The 18,853-nt window shown below is 39.8% G+C and overlaps 1 long non-coding RNA gene across 1 annotated transcript; it reads right to left on the bottom strand.

The window, feature by feature from the left end:
- Nucleotides 1-4,693: 4,693 nt before the first annotated feature.
- LOC116085090 lies at nucleotides 4,694-7,469 on the bottom strand. Its single transcript, XR_004116414.1, has 3 exons — nucleotides 7,417-7,469; nucleotides 5,613-5,801; nucleotides 4,694-4,837 (listed from the first exon to the last, which is right to left on the bottom strand). It is a non-coding gene; the product is annotated as an uncharacterized LOC116085090 (long non-coding RNA).
- Nucleotides 7,470-18,853: the final 11,384 nt, after the last annotated feature.

The following is an 18,853-nucleotide window of genomic DNA, read 5'->3' as shown; positions in this document are numbered from 1 at the left end:
GGGGAATGGACAGAAAGAGAAGAGAGTAAGAAGGTAAGAGGGTAAGAGGGTAAGAGGGTAAGAGGGCAAGAAAGTAAGAGTAAGGAGGGGGCAAATAGCTCCTTTTATACTGAGTCAGGTATACCTGGCTGTTGCCAGGTAACTGTGGGGCAGAGCCTAGAAGGAATGCTAATAGTATTGCTGGTCTGATTTTCAGAGGAAAAAAGTATAATCAGTGAAGTTTTTATAAAACACACACACACACACACACACACACACACACAAAACATAGTCATCAGACCCAGGATCTGAATGCAAGTGTGTGTACACATGACTTTACATGGTTCCAAGTGAGCAGAGATTTGCTAAGTTCTCCTAGTCTGTGGGCCACTACTGAAGATGCTATGGTGTATTTCATCCAGTAATACAATAAAAGTTTCACATTATAGGAAAAAATGAACATTGATAGCTAATAGCATAAACCCTAACAGGGTAAGTGTCTCAAAGAGGGGTCATATCTAACAAATGGTATAAATAGACATCTAAACCGTCAGAGCAGGTACCAGATGAAACCATAAGCTCAGCTGTCTCAGCTGAGAGAGTCGAGATTGATGAAGGCAAGAAGACAGTGTTTTATTGAAAGAAGCTAAGGATAAGAGCTGCATTTTAGTTATACAATGGCCTTGCTCAAGACATTCAGCCTCGTGTTAAACCTTCATGAGCTCATCCAAACAGAGTGGAATTTTCCTAGACATCATCTTCATGTCATTCCTTCTTACTGATTTTATTAAAGTATAGAGAACAGTGCTAAGCAACATAGAACCTACTAGAGTGTCAGGCATCAACTGCATTATTTTCTAAAGAGAGGGATGGTAGGGACATGGGAGTATCCACAGAAGGGATTAAAAAGGGATTGAATTTTAAAGAATAATTTGCAATAAAGAAGGAGAACTTAGCCCATTTCTAATGAGAGATGGACTGGGTTTGGAAATTTTATCTCTGACAGAATCCAGTCTAGATGTCTTAGAATGATAAAGTTTGAGAGTTAATATCTAAAAGCACAATTTAATTTAGTTGGTGTAGGAAGGATGGATATAATAGGTATGTACCTTAGAAGAATTTACTGTATTTCTCTCTCCTATTTGTTTTCCTAAAAGCCATTTCTTAAGCTTCTTTATTATCTTCTAAAATGAAAACAAGAAACGGTGATGCATTTTATGTGTATGCATGTGTATATGTGTAGTGTGTGGGTTTTTTGTCATTGTTGTTGTTGTTGTTGTTGTGTGTATGTGTGTGTGTGTGTATTTTCCTTAAGTTCTAATGGAAAGAAAAATTTGTCTTTGTTAATAACTACCCATTGCCTTTCCTTCTGGAAATTTCCCCCTAATACTTTTAAATTATCCAAGGGTTTTCTTAGGTATAAGGAGTACAGTAGATGTTAGTTTTCAGCCATGATATCTTCATAGGATATAGGTTACATGACAAAATAGAAGTGGTGAAGAATCTTGGAAAGAGAGTTAGGTCCTTTTAAAAATACATTTATCAGTTACCTTAATGATGGAAATTCATTTAAAAATGTTCAATTAGGAAACTAACCAATTCTGGTAAAAACTGAGCTGGAAGTCTATCTGGTGCCTCAAGCTAAAACAAAATAAAACAAGCAAACAACCACAAAGTCTACCAGAGAAATGTGTCAGGAGCTTCAGGAAGAGAGTATGGAGGGTGAGAATACAAGAGATGCTCTTAGAATCTGGGAGAGAGGTGTAGGAAGGAAGACAGTATGGAGAGAGGCAAGAGTTGGCAACTGAATTGATACTAGTCTCAAGTAAACAAACGAGAGTCAATGAGGGCCATGAATTTGTGAGACTCAGTGGCCTGAAAGCCAGTTAGCTGCAATAAAGACTTGAGAGGTGGATCTCACCAGCACCAGCAAGGTTAAAGTCTTGGAGTTTTGTATTTTCATTCTCTTGAGGTTCATCCTTCTGATTTATAGACAAGCATACTCCCATCTTTTAAACACTCTCAGGTAATTTGAGGGCCATGCCGATTACTCTCTCAGTGTTGGGAAACACCATGACCATGACTACCGACATCACATCAACACTGTTAGGCAAGTGTGGTTCATTCCTTGTCTGTGTTCTACCCATTTTGACATTTAAGTTGTCAATCTTGTGCTCTATATTCCAATATACTACCACTCAATCAGCTGTTTGAGTCATCCAAGATGGTGGTAGATGCAGAGCTGACAGACAAAGTGAACCTATTGTGGAATCTGAGACATTCCATAAGGCAGAGAAGAGAGGACTGGAAGGAAGGAGAAACTCAGCAGAGGTCAGAGAGGAGGAAGCAACTGGATATACAAGGATGAAGTGCTGTAGAGGATAGTGGATAGGCATGCAATGGAAGATGATGGGAGATCTGGGCTGTGGGATGTTCTGTGTGTAGGTACTCTCATTTCTTTCAAGAGTGAATAGTAGGCAGTGCCCTGAAAGGTGATTTAGTAAGGATAGCCTCATCTTTGAGCATTGTGTGCTAAGCAATTTGCACTTTTTACTTTACAGCCACAGAAGTTTTATGGGGAGGTATTAGTACAGTTGTTCTGTGAGGTATTTCAAGACTTTTGACCTATAAGGAAACTGGGTCCAACTTCTCACTCCACAATAGTGGAGAATTACCCTTTAATGGGAAATTCTGAATTTTTTTGTGATGCTACTGTCATTTGGGAGGCCAACTCAGGCTTATCTGAGAACATTGAGTTCAGAAAAATAATGAAGAGCTCATCAGTAAGAATTCCCCTGGGGTGCTTTGGTTGTCTTCCATTGCCTTGAGCCTGGAGAACCACTGAGCCCCTGGCTCCTGTTTTAGTGGTTACCTGCTGCCAGCAGCCAGCAGGGTGCCTGACTTCTTTTCTTTTGAACAATTAGAAGAAAGTCCTTCTTTTGCAACACTTGCCTGACATACACAGGCAAACTGTCAGGAGAGTGGCTGTGGCAACTTGGATTTCCTGGAAATAGCCCTTTCATACTTGGAGACATGTTTAAATAATAAAAATAGGCTGTCATCCCTGGTTTATGGGTGAAGGAGTTATTTATAGATAAGCAAAAAACCCTCAATGTGATAAGTTACATTATTGTACAAGGACAATGGAAAATTCTTCAGAAGGCAGATAACATAAGAGGATTTTAAAATTAACTTTGTCATGTTTTATGCATCAAGATCTTAAGTAGGTTGTTTGAAATGAAGGCCGTATAACTTGATTCCTTCTACTCCTTAAAAAAAAAAAAAAAACAAAAAAAACAACAACCTAAAACAGAATTTCAATAATCACCCAGGGCCACACATTGTCCTACTGGTCCTTCTTGCTTGACAACCTGCTCATTATGCTCTTTTCTTTTTAGAAGAGAAATAGAAAAGGAGTGGACCTGGGGGATAGGGGAGGTGGTAGTGGGAGGGGGGCTGGGAAGGGTGGAGGGAGGGGAAACTGAGGTTGGGATGCATTGTATGAGAGAAGAATAAAAACGAAAAAGAAAAGGAAAGAAAGAAGATGTTCTAATATTTAAAATCTGTGAAAGCAGGTAACCTGTCATCTACTCAAAATGTTCAAATCACTCTTTGGCACGGCTGGCAGCTGAGATCCGGGATTGCAGAACACTTGAGGGTTACTTTCTGTCATTTGTCTTGTCCCTCCTAATAACGGGTAAGTAGACAGCAGAAAAAAGAAGGAAGCAAAAAGTTATGAAGGAAGAAAGAAGATGGAAGGACTGAGGGAGGGATCAGGGAGGGAGGAAGGGAGAGTCAGGAATTGAAAGAAAGAAGGAAAGAATGTGCAGTAATAAAATAATCATCAAGGTTATCATTAGAGCAGATCCTAATGGACACTTATTGACCTCCCCTTATTTTATAAGACCACAGAGACTTGGAGACACAGAGTTAGGGTGACTAATTTAAAGTCACACAACCTATTAATGGAAAGGTAGAGCTAACAGGTCTGTTGATTTCCATTATGGTGTCAGTTAGCTTTCTTTCTTCCCTCTTCCCTCTTAATGTAGTACAAGCACAAATGTGTATGAATTTGTAATCGAATTTGTGCACACACATGTGCACACTCTGGGTGTGCCTGTTTCTCTGCATGTTTACAGGTACACCTACACTGCTGTTCATGGAATGATTTGGGAGTCTGTAAGGAAAGCCCACAGACACAGTCTTATGGTTCTCACATTGATGGATGGACACAGGGTGAATTTAAGCTGTGAGACTGGTGAACATATGGTTAACTGAAGAAGAGAGTTTGGAAATGCAGATACATTTAGAAACCTTGTCCTCGGTAATAGTTAATCAAAACCTGGTGCTTACACATGTCAGAAGCCATTCTGTGAGCTAGAAAGCTGGACTGTGGGGAACCATTTCCTCCCCCAAAGTTTACAGAGAATGAAGCTTTTATTGCATTTCAATTAGTTAGCAAATGCGAGCCACCAGCCCCTGCCTTTCCAAGTCTCTGGAGATGGGGGTTGGGGGAGGCTCCAGGTGGACTGGGCACCCTTGCAGAGTCTGCCTCACTGCCCTCCTGGTGCATGGATTGATAGGCAGCTGTTCTCCAGATGCAGCTCTCCCCAGAAGCAGCTGCATCTCAGCAGGGGCCCTTCCATCAACGTGACAACCTGCTGAGGGCTTTGGATCACCTCCAGATGTGAGGCATGTTGAGGCTATAAAACAAAATCATTAGCATTATCTCTGTTCTTGGCTGAGAGTCTCAGCTGTGAATGTTTCTTGTACAGATTTAGGGTTTTAATTATTCTCATTTTTCTTCCTGGGTAGCTTCCTTTAGACAGCACGGGATCTTCCCTCAGAGCTGGTTTTCCTAAAAAGAAAGAAGAGCGGTGAGTAATGTTCCCCTGCGAAGGCAGGCTGCGGAGGCTAAGATTAGAGTGCAGCCTCCCCCCAGCTGCAGCAAGATGCATGTTTGTGAGCTGAACAGAATGGCCCATGCTGGCTGGTGCTGAATCACAGGCTTGCTCTTGCTGAATTCACTTGAAACCAATCTCTTCTTATTTTTTCTTTCTATCTTCCCTGGCCTTGTGAACTCAGCTCTTATCTATTGTAACTTCTAGGGAGGATCTAGTTATAGCATCCTTCCTGGGACCTGCACTTTATTTAATAAGGGTGATAAAGTTTTTCGGGGAGGTTGTTATTAGAAGCTAACAATGCTAATATTTCTTTACCAGAAAAACGACAAAGGACTTCATATTGAAGGCGCAGAACATTGGTGATATGGAGCTTGAGGGTCTCTAAAAATAATAAGCAAAAAGTAGATAACAATAGCCTTGAGTGGCCTTGCCTGTGCAGATTATCCCTTCCTTCCCCACCCCCCCTCAGTCTTGCAAATCCAGTTTCTGCAGTGCACAGCTTCAGCACCACTCTGACTTTCCATGGTAGAATTGGAAATTCTCCCCAAGCTACATGCTTGTTTTCATAGTTTACAGCATCAGCAGACAGCATCCCATGCCAGGAGCTGCTGAGAGGCATTTGCTCACATAGGGAGCCCATGAATTGGCCAGAGAAGAAAGTCGTGTACGTACTCTCATCTGCACTTTCTCTGTACGCCTTGAATTTGACATTTAGAATGTTTCTGTTACCTTCTCAGCTTGTAGAATCCTATTCAAGGAGGTCTGCTGGAGATCTTGAGAAGTAGGTTAGAAGTGGCAGGTCCATCTTCAGTAGGCTCCAATTTGTGTGAAGAAAGTTGCCAAATCTGGATAGAATGATCTTCACATCAAAAATGGCTTCTTTATGCAACCGTATGAAAGAGTAGGTGCAGTAGGATCCTGTTTAAAACATGCAAGCACAAACAGTCAATCTATCTATCTATCTATCTATCTATCTATCTATCTATCTATCTATCTATCTATCTATCTACATCTTCTACCTATATCTACCTATCTATGTATCATTTATTGTAAGGGTCCGTGATTTTCCAAAGAATGATACCCAGGACTCAAATAGTATGTACACGCAGAGTGTTTTATTCTGCAGAAATCCAGCATGCTGGCGTCTCCCATTAACAAGACAGAGAGACCCCAAAATTAGCTTGAAGGCTGGATTTAAAGCACATTAGAGGAATTCTGGGGTAGATGGGCTTTGTCTTACTGTATCCCTAGGCATTCCAGAACTATTATAGTGTGTGATGGTTGCAGACTGTTGCTGAGGAATCCCATTTGTTTGTTTGTTTGTTTGTTTGTTTGTTTGTTTGTTTTCTAGTAACTGACTTTTCTGGGCTTGCCCAGTTCTTAGGCCTAATCTCCTAAACTGCCAATTTGAAGCCTGTCGTGGAGTCAGCCTTGCTTTCTCACTATCATCTACCTATGTATCTATGTTGTAATCAAACCAATTTAAATGTAACTGGCTTTGACAGTTACTGGGGGTAACCCCTAATCTGCTTTCCTACCTTCTGGCCTGTCTACTTTCCCAGCAGAGTACCTCAAATACTTACTATTTCTCCTAGTCATGTGCTCCTGTCCATCTCCTCTCATAGAACCTTCTTCCTTCTTCCTCCTCTCTCCTTCCTCTGGTCTTTTTTCAGACCCCAAATCTGGGAACTGATGCCCCACCTACCTGTCTTCTGTCCAGCTACAGACTGTAGGCATCTTTATTCAACCAATAATTTTAAATTAAGGAGCAAGGATTGCACAACCAAAGCTGGCATATATTAGAATTCACTTGTCTTGAGGCAACTAGACCTTGGAATACAGAATTTAGCATTACAATACACAGCAACAGACAAAACCACAATACTATGTACCATTTATCTATATATCTATCTACCCATTGTCTATCATCAGTCATTTATCTGTATCTATTTATTATCTATTATTTTCTTTCTATTATCAAATACCTGTCTATTATCTAGGTATCATCTTTCTTCTATATATTTATTACCATATTTCTATCTTCTATCATCCATTAATGATCTATCTCTCTGTTTATTTATCCATCATCAACCAAAATAGACTGAAAATATTTTAAGACACAAAGCTGACTCTTGTAGGAAATATTATAAAAAAAACCAAAAAAACAAAAAAACCCTGCATGTTCCTGCACTTGTGCCAGCATCTTTCAGCCTGCTGCAGGTCCGCTGGCTCTGCCTCTACCTGCCAACTCCCCGATGGGGCTGGAGTTCCTGAGTTCCTTTTGCTGCTATGCCAGCCCCACGCAAGGTCCATCCACCCCAAAGTAGACACAGCACACCACAATACTCGGCAACTGGGTAGAAACAAAGCTCTAGAAGCTTATAATTAACCAAACAGATTTACGTATCAATAAATTCTCAATTCACAAGATGCCAATACAATAATTTCAAAACCTTTTGATAATGATGAAAGCTGCCCACCTACATTAGACAAATTATCCCCAATATTCTATCCTTTATGATATCATAACTACCTGTGGCTATTAAAACCATGCTGGATCTGGCTCTTCTTCCTGTCTGACCATCTCCATCAGGGCTCTTCTCCTTTCTCCCAAGATGCTCTCTGTCTCTGCAACTCTTAGCTCTGCCTCCCTTTTCCCTTGTCCAATCACAGGCCTCCTGCTGCACTAACATTTTAATGTGATTGGGCAGGGAAAATCCTGTCACAGCTGATTGATTTTGATTGGGCGATAGGAATGTGGATAATTTGTATTTTTATTTATTTTTCTCCTTTAGTTGACACTAGTGACCTTAATAATCAGGATATCTTTACAATTGTTAAAAAAAAATCTTTAAAGTATAATAGCCCCGAAATATAATTGGACTCAGAAATGATTGGCGTCAACAATCTCTTTTCTTCAAGCATACTAGATTCTTCCTGACTTTGGAAATGGTGGTTTACGCCCTGCTGTCAAGCTTCAACAGAAGCATCTTGGGAACAAAGAGCTCTCATTGTGTCCCTGTTGTGCCTGATAGGTTTCTCTCACACTTGCAATGTGGTAATGTCTTCTTTTGGCTACTTCTTTGGTTAATTTGGCTTATAAAACTCTGGATCCTCTTAGGATCTTTGCTTATGCTGTTGTATGTTAATTAAATATCAACAAAAAGAAAAAAAACTGTGGGGGATGAAGAAATGGCTCAGTCTTTAAAAACACTTGCTGCTCTTGCAGAGGACCTGGGTTCTGCTCTCAGCATGCACACTGTGGCTCAAAACTGCGTGTCACTCTAGTTCTAAGGGAATGGGTTGCCCTTTTCTGACCTCTTCAGGAACTGCACATGTGATGTACACACACACACACACACACACACACACACAAAGGCTCATATTCATAATAAAATTAAAGAAACAAGAGTTTAAAAATTAATGTAAGGCAAAATGTACTCTTAAGACCTTCGTTATTTCTTTTGAGATTGTTATTTATACAAATCAAGTGACCATGTCAGAAAGATGCCTGATGGGACGAGAACTGCCCATCAGTGATGTTAGTAAAAGCGGTCTTTCTTCTCTTGAAGCAAAAGTCCTAGAGAGGTGTCTCTTAGGGGAGTCATTGATATAACAGTACAACTCTCATATACAAACATGTTATGATGGCCCCTCCTGTCTGTCACATCACAGGTCACACTGCTCAGATACGTGCAGATCCCATGTGTGGTCATTGGCATAGTCTGCCTCAAATTAAACCATAGTCAATAGATGAAAAGATGAGTGCACAGTGCAAAATAGGCTATGACAGAATACCAGGTGAGCTGCCTGCATCATAAGCAATAGCAAGACTCAGGGTTGAAAAAAAAGAGCTGAGTGGGACAGTGTTCTTAAGAGGGGTTGCTTATGAGCATAGAGGTGTGCCAAATCCTGAGGTGATGGGTGTGATGATGAGAGGGATCCCATATGCATTAGTTCCTCTAGTAGAACATTGAACACGTTCATCCTGGGTAGTTCATTTAATGACTTTTCTGATTTTCTGCTTTTAATAGAAACTCAATTATTGACCTTGTCTTTGTTATCTGGCACTGAAAAGGGATGAGTTTGGATTCCAGTGCCATGGCTTCATGTGTTGTAGTTATCAAAGCCATACAAGATGCCTTCTTAGACTGACATAGTAGCTGTGCAGACAGAAGGGACTTAGAAACTTCTGTGAATTGCAGATGAACTGAATGTACAATGCACAATAAAGAAAGAAGATGATAATGGTAGGAGTTTTAGACCTAATTGGTGTAGGGATGAAAGTCCCATCAGTTTAATATAAAAAAAAAAATCAGGAAGTTTAAGATGGTCTATTTTTGGAATAGATGGTCTGAAGGTTCGATTTTCAAACAGTGATACAGATACACCAGTCTGAAATATAGAATACATATTTGGGATGGAGATAGAAATTCATATCATTAAGAAAGAGAGAGCCTTTAGAATCAGAGGAATTGATGAAGAGGCAAGCTTCTAGGCCTGAGCCATGGACCTGGGGAGTTCACACTCTCAGAAGCTGGCGTAGTAACCTACGTTCCTTATATCCACCTCCAGCCAGGACTGGGCCCAGTGAATTACATTCCAGACCTTGGCCAACATTAGTGCAAATTTCTGGGTGGGTCCTCCTGGGCTTCTCCTGTGGGGACCCCAAGGTTGTCTTAATACTGACACTTGATATCTCAGAGATGGATGGAATAGTAATGATGTTTTTGTGAGTACTTAAGAGTTCACCAAAGAATTACAGATTGTATCCCCGAATTTAGCAACTGAAAACTCTAAAACTCTTCCTCTACCATATCCATAGGACTCCAATCTAGCCAATCTAGTGACATGCACCTTGGTGATCTGAGGACTGTCGCTTTACTGACTCTTTGGCCATGTTAGTCTATTGGCCTTTCTCTTGAAATGAGTTCACTCCTAGGAGGTTCTCCATCCCTCAGTGGAGCAGACACTAGGTAAGTTTAATGCATCAGTTTGCCAGATATATATATATATATATATATGTATATATATATATAAATTAAATACAGACATACATAAACTAAATATATATCTCTGTAAACACATACATGCATATGTACACATATAAACTAAATATATACCTAGAAGTGAGGCTTCAGGCTTTTATAGCAACCTAATGTTAGACTCTTTCTGCTTCCAGTGAAAGCATCTCATGTATTAGTTACTGAAGCTCCATGGCATGGAATGCCATACCTGTGATTTACTGTAAGATCAGAGAAGCTAGCATATTTTGTGTGTAAGCATATTTTCTGAGACCTTATTTGTTCATTATCTTCAAAAAAGCTAAGATTCAGATTGCTTTAGTGAAGACAAGGCCCAGCGTAGTAGGTGATACCATTTGATACTTAGTCAATTTTTAGGTAAGAGTATAGAAGGTGTCTATATAGTCCTAACTCTTTTACACAGTGAGTGATGCTTACAGGATCATGGGAAGCTCCATAGCTTCATCTGTTTAAGTTCTAATACACTCACATTTTCTTTTAATTTTGGACAAAAATTGTTTTGATTATAAGTTTTGTGTATGTTATGGCAATGTATTATTTAGTTTATGAATGTATTTAACTTAGATGCATATGTATTCAATGTCTGTATACCTGCATATATTTAGTTTATGTATATCTGTATTCAATTTATGGGTGTTAATATAAGTATATAAGTGTGTATGTATATATATTTAATTTACCAACATATATATTTAGTTTATTTATGTACACAGGCAAGTATGTATTTACTGGGATATGTATTTAGTTTATATATGCCTATATTTGAATTAAGGGTGCATTTATATATGTATAAATGTTTATATATGTATGTATTTAATTTATAAAAAGATGTACTTTGTTTGTGTATGTATATATGTATATATTATATATTTATATATATTTAGCTTATGAATTTATGTTTACAGTTTATGTATGTTTAGTGTATATATGCATGTATGTTTTTAGTTTATGCTTTTAGGCATATATGTACTTATATATGTATTTAGCTTATGTGTGATTCACATTATTGTTTCATTTAATGTGTGTATGCACTCATTTTTGTAAGTATTTAATTTATGGATATATGCTTTTCATGTAAATATGTATCTATGTATGTATTTGATTTAAACTGACGCTCTGTGTATGTGAATTATGGGCCACACCACTAAGTTACATCCATAGCCTAAGTATTTAGCATTGAATTAGGATGTAGTCTTCTTCACAGACTGATTTTACTGGCTATAGCACTTCTGCTACTGCAGATCTATAGGGATGGGCCAGTGTTCCTTGGGAATACATGCTTATCAAAGATTGTTACAGCAGTCAGCTTATGTTTGCTGAATGCTGCCTATTTAGCTAGTGTTAACTAGTGTTGCACACTAGCTAGGAGTCATAGACTTAGGTATCACTATTGCTGGGAATCTATAGATATAGTAGCTTACATTGTCTAGAGTGCTTTTATATAATCACAAGCTTGAAAAATTGAAACAACCTTCTGAAATAGATGGCAACAGATTTTGTGAACATTACTTTTCATTCAAAGTAAGAGAGCATTAAATTCACAGTGCTCATGGTTCCAGGTACTCATTGAGAAACCATCTTTAGAAATAGGAGCATCTCTGTGCCCCAGGAAAGTGGACTCTCCAGCCATCATTTTCTGTTTTCAAGGTCATTCTACCCTTTGCTTCATTGTCTACATACACTAGTATTTCTCATTAGAAGCAGAAACATTTTTGGCAAGTTTAAAAAAAACACGTTTTGTGTTTGTATGTGTATGTGTGTGCACACGCATGGGAAGGGCAGGGCTCTGTCTTGGGTGTTATTCTTCAGGATATCTCATTTTTTTATACAGCCTTTCATAGGAATCTAGGGCTAACTGATTAGACCATGCTGGCTAACCATGACTTGGGGCTTTGATTTTCCAGCATGCCCCAGTACCTAGCTTTTTGGAATGCTATGATCAAGCTTGTAATAGTAAGAACTTCACTGACTGAGGTGTCTTTCAAACCTACTACATTTTTTCCTCTGTTCACATGTTTGGGAGGGAATTTCTTATCTAAATGGGAAACTGATGATGTGAATGTATCCGCTGATGTGTAGGGTGAAGGAGGGGGTGTTTGGTAGGTGATGACAGGTGCGTGAGGAATATGAAGTTGTGAGCAGGTGTGGGAGCCAGTGTGGTGGAGCACGGCGCTGTCAGCCTGAGTCACATTTCCTCTCCCAGGGTGATTTAGTGTGGGACATTTGACACAGCAGGAAATGGAGAGCAGATGGTGTCAGAACAGATGGAACACCTGTAGAAACTTTAGACTTGGACAGAACTGTAGATCCGACGTCTTCATTCAGTCTGCTACCTGGAATGCTAAATTATTTGTGTGTGTGTGTGTGTGTGTGTGTGTGTGTGTGTGTGTGTGTTTTCTTAATTGCACATCAAGTTTCCAGATGGAAGGAATGGCATCTTGCCTTTTTTTCATCCTGCAGTCTCTGGTATGGTACTACGAATAATGTATGTGTTTAGAACCCATTGTTATTTGATTGATTCCTGCTGTTTCTTGCAGTCAGGGAGACATAGTTTGTTGCTCCACAAGCTTCAGCTAAATTATAAAAAGAAATCAGTAGCTCTAGTAAGTAACACGTTCATAGCCACTGTTTCCCTGCAGTCTTGAAATGTTCAAACACTGGAGTACCGGATCTCTAAAGACTACTTTGGGGGAGGGGCACACCTTAACAAAAAATTAGGATAAATGCTTTAGAATGTTTTTCCAGACTGGGATGGATCAAGAAGTTTGCTTATATTGAAATTACTGGTCTGTAAACCTGATCTAACTTCCCTTAAAAAAAAAATCACTTCATAGCCTATCTCACCACAGGTTTTTGAGTGGATCCTTTGCTGATAGTAGAACTCATCAACAGAAAGATTAAAAGGCAAGTGCAACAGAGGTAAGAATTTAGGATAAAGAGAGATCATCTGGCAGGCTGCCGATATAGCCTTAGCCACACATACAGCCTTAGCCTCTTCTTCAACAGCCCTTTGCTATTGACTTGAAGTGTTTCTTTTAATGTTTGTATTCCTATTCTCTGCTCTTTAAGCCCTGGGGATCTTGCCTGTAGGATATGAGCTGATGTGATACAAGTAAAGACTTGAAATGGCTTTTTCATTCAGCCTTTGCCCTTTCTTTACTCTAGAGCAGTGGTTCTCAATCTTCCTAAATCTGTGACCCTTTAATACAGTTCCTCATGGTGTGGTGACCCTCCAGCCATAAAATTATTCTCATTGCTACTTCATAACTGTAAATTTGATACTATTATTAGTTGTAATGTAAGCATCTATGTTTCCTGATGGTCTTAGTATACCACTGTGAAGGGGTCAAGATCTCCAGGTTGAGAATTACTGCTCCATAGCCCCAGGTTGCTGTGTGAACAAGCTGAAGCTCATTGACCACATGAGAACCAGGAGGCACAGTGCCTCTTTGGATTCAGCCAGTTGCCAGACAAACCCAGAAAGAGAGCCATTTTGGCTTATTGGTAATTGACATAGACACCTAAATGAGCAGAAGAACCACCCCGCCAAGTCCAACTCAGGCCATCTCACTGTGGAATCATGAGTTAGCTAAATGCTTGATGTTTTAGAAACAACTATTGACATGATTATACAGTAAAAGCCAACTAAAACAGTTTTCAATGAAAGTTCTAGAATAGGCAAATATATTGAATAAATGAGTTAAATATGTAGGTATTTATTTATTTAGTCTTCTCATTCCAGAACACAAACAAGTGAAATCAGAGTGGTTAAATAACTTGGCTAGCACAGGCTAGATGAGTCAAGTATTGTAAGAGATCAGGAGAAATAAAGTAATATTTCCTTTAAAATAACTCCTTGTATTCTTACAAATAGTTCATAAAACAGAGTTCATGGGCTACTGAAAAGGCTCAGTAGGTGAAGGGGCTTGCTGCCAAGCCTGATGACCTTAGTTTAGTTCTTGGAATTGACATGATAGAAGGAGAGCAATAACTCCTTCAAGTTGTTGTCAGACCTCTTCATGTGCCACATATGCAGATACTCACACATGTTCACACACACAAAATATACAAACAATTAATGAATGTGTACATCAATTAGATACAGAAAACAATAAAGGCATATACATACAAACAATAAAATGTATACAGAGATGTAATATAAGGTTTTTAAAAAATAACAGAGATTATATTTCCATTACTTACTACTTTCTATGTCAATAGGATCTAGAAAAGTATTCTATGTATTTTCTATTACAAATTACTTTTTAAAATTACATGTTCATGGCTACAGCATACAGTGCCATTGTAGAAATGTTGTGGTGAATGCTAACCTTTTGTGTTTTTTGCTCAGATATCCAGTTCTTCTTGGAGGTATGTATCAGCTAGTATACATGGAGATTTTTGTGTTCTTGTTTTGTCTTGTGTACTTTCAGAAGATATTTATGTGTTCTATATAGATGATAGTAAATAACACACCGGGTTTGTTTTCAAAAAATCAGAGAAGAGGAACAGAGGAGACAGAAAGGACAATAAACACATTCCATTCCATGCCTCCCTCCAAGCCATCTGGTATACCACCTACAAAGCCACACCATTTTGAGAGGGTGGAGCAGAGAGATAAAATCAGAGAAAAGATAATCAAAGCTGATCAGAATCCTCAAAGTGATGTCTCCTAGCAGATTGTTGTCCATATCTGCCCTAGTCAAATAAAAAGAAAACAAGAGAAATGTGAAATTGTGGGAGTCTCTGGATACTAGCCAAGATCCACATCCTTAAATGTTTTTCCTAGACCAGAAACAATGGAAATGAATCTCTCATGTATAAGATTCTGAGAGATTTCTTTGGTTTGTTACCCTGTAGAGAGCTGTGCAAAGAGACAGGAAACAACTCAGGAAGAAGGTTGAGATCTGAGAAGAAGCTGGGTGTAGTAAAGGATGGGTGTTTATAGCTGTTGAAAATGTAGTAGACACACTAAGAAGATGCAGTGTGAAAGGGGATTTGGATGTGGTTGGTAGGAGGCTATCTCTCCGGGGAGGCGCAATATATTTCTGCAGAAGCCAGGAGGTAGAAGCCAGACTGTTGGAATTAAGAAATCAGGGAAGGCAGGAAGAAGGACCTGTCCAGAAACTAAAAGCCACAACTGAAGACCACATGTGCAAAGTTTTTTTTCTTCTACAAAAGAGAAAAATGGACAGCAGGAGAGGTGAGATAAAAACATTGAAAGATAGATGCTTTTGAAATAGCTTTATTTTTGTTTGTCTGTGTGTCTGTGTATGCTGCACATCTGCCCATGGAGGCCAGAAGAGGGCTTTGGATCCCTTGGTGCTGAAGTTACAGGCAGTTGTGAGTTGCTCAATATGGGTGTTGAGCACTGAACTAGAGTCCTCCGGAAGAGCAACAAGTGCTCTTAATCACTGAATCATCTCTCAGATTTTCTCTGTCAGAAGGAAGGTCACAGATAACCTCATTTACACCGGTTATTTTTCTTCTGCTTTGGAGAGAAGCAAACTTTTTCCAGTCATGGAGTATGTCTGATAAAACACATCATTTCAGCTCCATCCAGTTCTTCTTTGTGTTGATTACACAGGGGAACCTGGCCTACCACCACCTACTACCGCATCTCTCTGGACCCACTTCCACTTGGACCACTGGTGATGTTTAATGGCAGCTGAGCTCGATTTCTCTCTGAAAGTGTCCAGAGAGAGTCCTTGTCAACATCTCCTTTATCCACTTGTTCTAATCTTTTCCTTATGTCTAGTATTAAGGTTCCCAAGTCTTTGCAGGTTCAACCCCCAGTACAGCATTTGAAACCTCTCCCAGGCAGAAGATTCTAGGACAGAACCAGAAGATACTAGCCATGCTACAAATCACAGGAATCTGGGATGTGGAGTGAGGTAGGGATGGTGGATGGTTTACGTTCCATACTCTCCACAACCTTCTTTAAAGATCTTGGAATGTTTTCTTTCATTTTCCCTCACAATATACTTTTGAAGATACTTTGTTGTTGTTGTTATCAGTATAATTGAACTTGTCAGAAGTTCCTTATATAGAATACTGAAGCTATAAGAAGATGTGAGTAGTTTCAGGGAGAAGATGGGACTTGGTCTGACCCTCGATTGAGGACTTCTTAGATAGTATAGAAACCGAGGAGAGGAGAGGACTCATGGGCATATTTCTTGTCCACTCAGTAAGTTGCTACTGTGTCTGGTTGCTCCTGAGTTGTCCCTTTTAGAGGTGACTTTTAGTTTTTGTGCAAAGGAGCAACCCCATAGAAAGAACAGTAATATCAACCGGACCCCCCAGAGCTCCCAGAGACTAAACCACCAACCAAAGAGTACACATGGAGTGACCCATGGCTCCAGCCGCATATGTAGCAGAGGATGGCTTTGTCAGATATCAATGAGAGGAGAGGCCTTTGATTCTGTGAAGGCTCAATGCTCCAGTGTAGGGGAATTTGAGGGCAGGGAGGTGGGAGTGTGTGGGTGGGTGGAGGAGCACCCTCATAGAAGCAGGGTGGGGTGGCATAGGGGGTTTGTGGAGGGGAAATGGGGAGAGGGTATAACATTTGAAATGTAAATAAATAAAATATCCAATTAAAAAATGGATTCAAGCCATCTTCTGGACAGTGACTCAGTTTAATGGATGACCACTCTTCTCTAACTTCACTATCTCACATGTCCCCCTTCTGTGATGTAGTGGCCCAAAGTCTATGGGCCTTATGTGTATGTTCTGTCTCTGGCAACTTTGATGTTTAACTTCCCTAAACAACTGGAAGATGTAACAAACCAACCAACCAACAAACAAATCAAGCAGGTACCCTCCCCCACCAACCCAGTTCTCTTCGTTGAGCATTCATTCCTGCGCCAAGCTAGCCTTTCAGGCCCCTTCCCACACACTTCCTGTGGGTGCCAGCCTGGTATCTGCATAGCTCAACTCTATGTCCACTTTGATAAGAGCTGGAGCATAATCAACACAGCCTCAGTTCTCTGGCTCAGATTTCCCCTTGTGGCTTCTGCATTCCTGTTGATAATTAGAGGAAGCTTTCTTGCCATGCTGAAGGCTATATAAAATAAGTTAATAAGCAATGAAGCAGCTGGCAGGGAGCCAGAAGCTTGCTGCTGCTGGTAAACTGCGTACCCTGTGCTATAGTTACTGAGGGGGAAGGAAGCTTGGCACTTAGAGTCTGCTTGGCTCTTCTGAGTTGGTTAACTGGGAGAGTGAACCTGGCATTGCAGGAAAAATTTAAGAGCTCCAGAGAACACACTATGAGAGTGCTTATGGGGCTTTGGCCTTTGAATAATAGAGACAACTGGTTTCTCTTCCTATCTTTCTTTTGCATGTCTCTCATTTCAAGATGATTTAATTCTCTTTGTTATTTTTATTACCATATAGCTCCATCCCATTTTATTAAGTTTAATGCAAATGCTATGTGGGTTTGGCTGCCAAGTTGTAAGTATAACCCAAGAATTTGTTCCTTCTCCTCCATTTTAAGGTTTTACCTGAACATAAGGTTGAAGACCAGAACTTGGAGGGAGGGCTGTGTATTTTAAGGCTACTGTGTCTTTGCCTGCTGTATTAGTGAGAGTTCTCCAGAGAGACAGAATTAGTAGGAAACTCCATCTGTCTATGTGGGCATGCAGGTACAGAGACCTGTGCATGTATATCTAGTCTTATTTTTTGGTATTTGTAGAGATTCTTTCCAGTGTATATAACCTAACGGATATTAGAAATCCTGGTTAGTTAAGCTCTCTATACAAAATGTAGTTGTATTGACTTTTCTGTTATTGTGATAAAATACTGCCATCAAAAGTAGCTTAAGGAAAAAAAGTTTATTTTGGTTTAAGATTCCAGAGGAATAGATTCAATTCATGGTGGGAAAGCATGTCATGGTGACTTGAGCAGGAAGCTAGCTAATCACCTTTTCTCCAGACACAGAGGCAGAGGGCAACAGGAGGTGGGGTAAAGCTAAAACCCCTCACAGTCCACCCTCACTAACATGCTTTCTCTAGGGAAGCTGCACCTCTTAAAGGTTTCCTTACCTCCACAAATAGCACTACTAATGGTGGACTAACCAAGTTTTCAAACACATGAACCTCTGAGAACATTTCTCATGCAATCTACCATAGCTGAATTTGCATATAGCCAGTGCAAATCCTCTGATTATAAAACCTAGTGCAATAAAGCATATTTGTAAATAATGTTATATGGCATCGTTTAGGAAACAATGGCAAGAAAAATGTTCAGTAACAGATGCAATATGTTTTTGTTGAATATTTGTAAGCCCACTTTGGTTAAATCTACTGATACATAGAGATCTTTCCATATCAGTAAATTCAGCTAATCTGATCAGAGAGATCATAGAGATGAAAGAGGTGGTACAGGCTTGTAATCTCAGCACTTGGAAGGCAGATGAGAGCAGTTATCAGTGCCTTTGAAGTCTACAAAGTAAGGTTCCGTTCAGCCAAGACTATAGTAGAGAGGCTTAGCTGAAGTCTCAAGGAGTCAGAACCAGGAAGGATGATGGACAGTGTTTTTGCCCTTTATTTTATTTGGATTCTCAACTGACTTGGTGGCTTGGCCTTTTCTTACTTAATCCACTATTTGTAATGTTAGAGATTTTATAACAACGCTTTCAGAGGCATGCTTAGAAGCACTGTCTTTAGCTGCCTGGGTTTTCCTCTATCTAATCACACTGACATCTAAAACTACCCCTCACCTCTATGTTCTTCCTTTATGACTGGGGCCCATTTTCTGGTTCTTCAAAGCCTTGCAAAAGCCCTCTGCAATGACATTAGGCTCCATCCAACTAAGGAAACTGGGATGAAATGTTTGGGCCTGGAGGAGTGGGAAGGTGGTAAAGCTTCTTTGATTGGTTACAAATGGCTTGGTGGAATTCAGACTGATCTTTGGAACAAAGAAAGAGAG

The sequence above is a fragment of the Mastomys coucha genome, unplaced genomic scaffold (genome assembly GCF_008632895.1).
Source record: "Mastomys coucha isolate ucsf_1 unplaced genomic scaffold, UCSF_Mcou_1 pScaffold9, whole genome shotgun sequence".
Lineage (NCBI taxonomy): Eukaryota > Metazoa > Chordata > Mammalia > Rodentia > Muridae > Mastomys > Mastomys coucha.
Note: the sequence above shows the minus strand (reverse complement) of the source record. Positions and strands in the feature narration are given on the sequence as shown.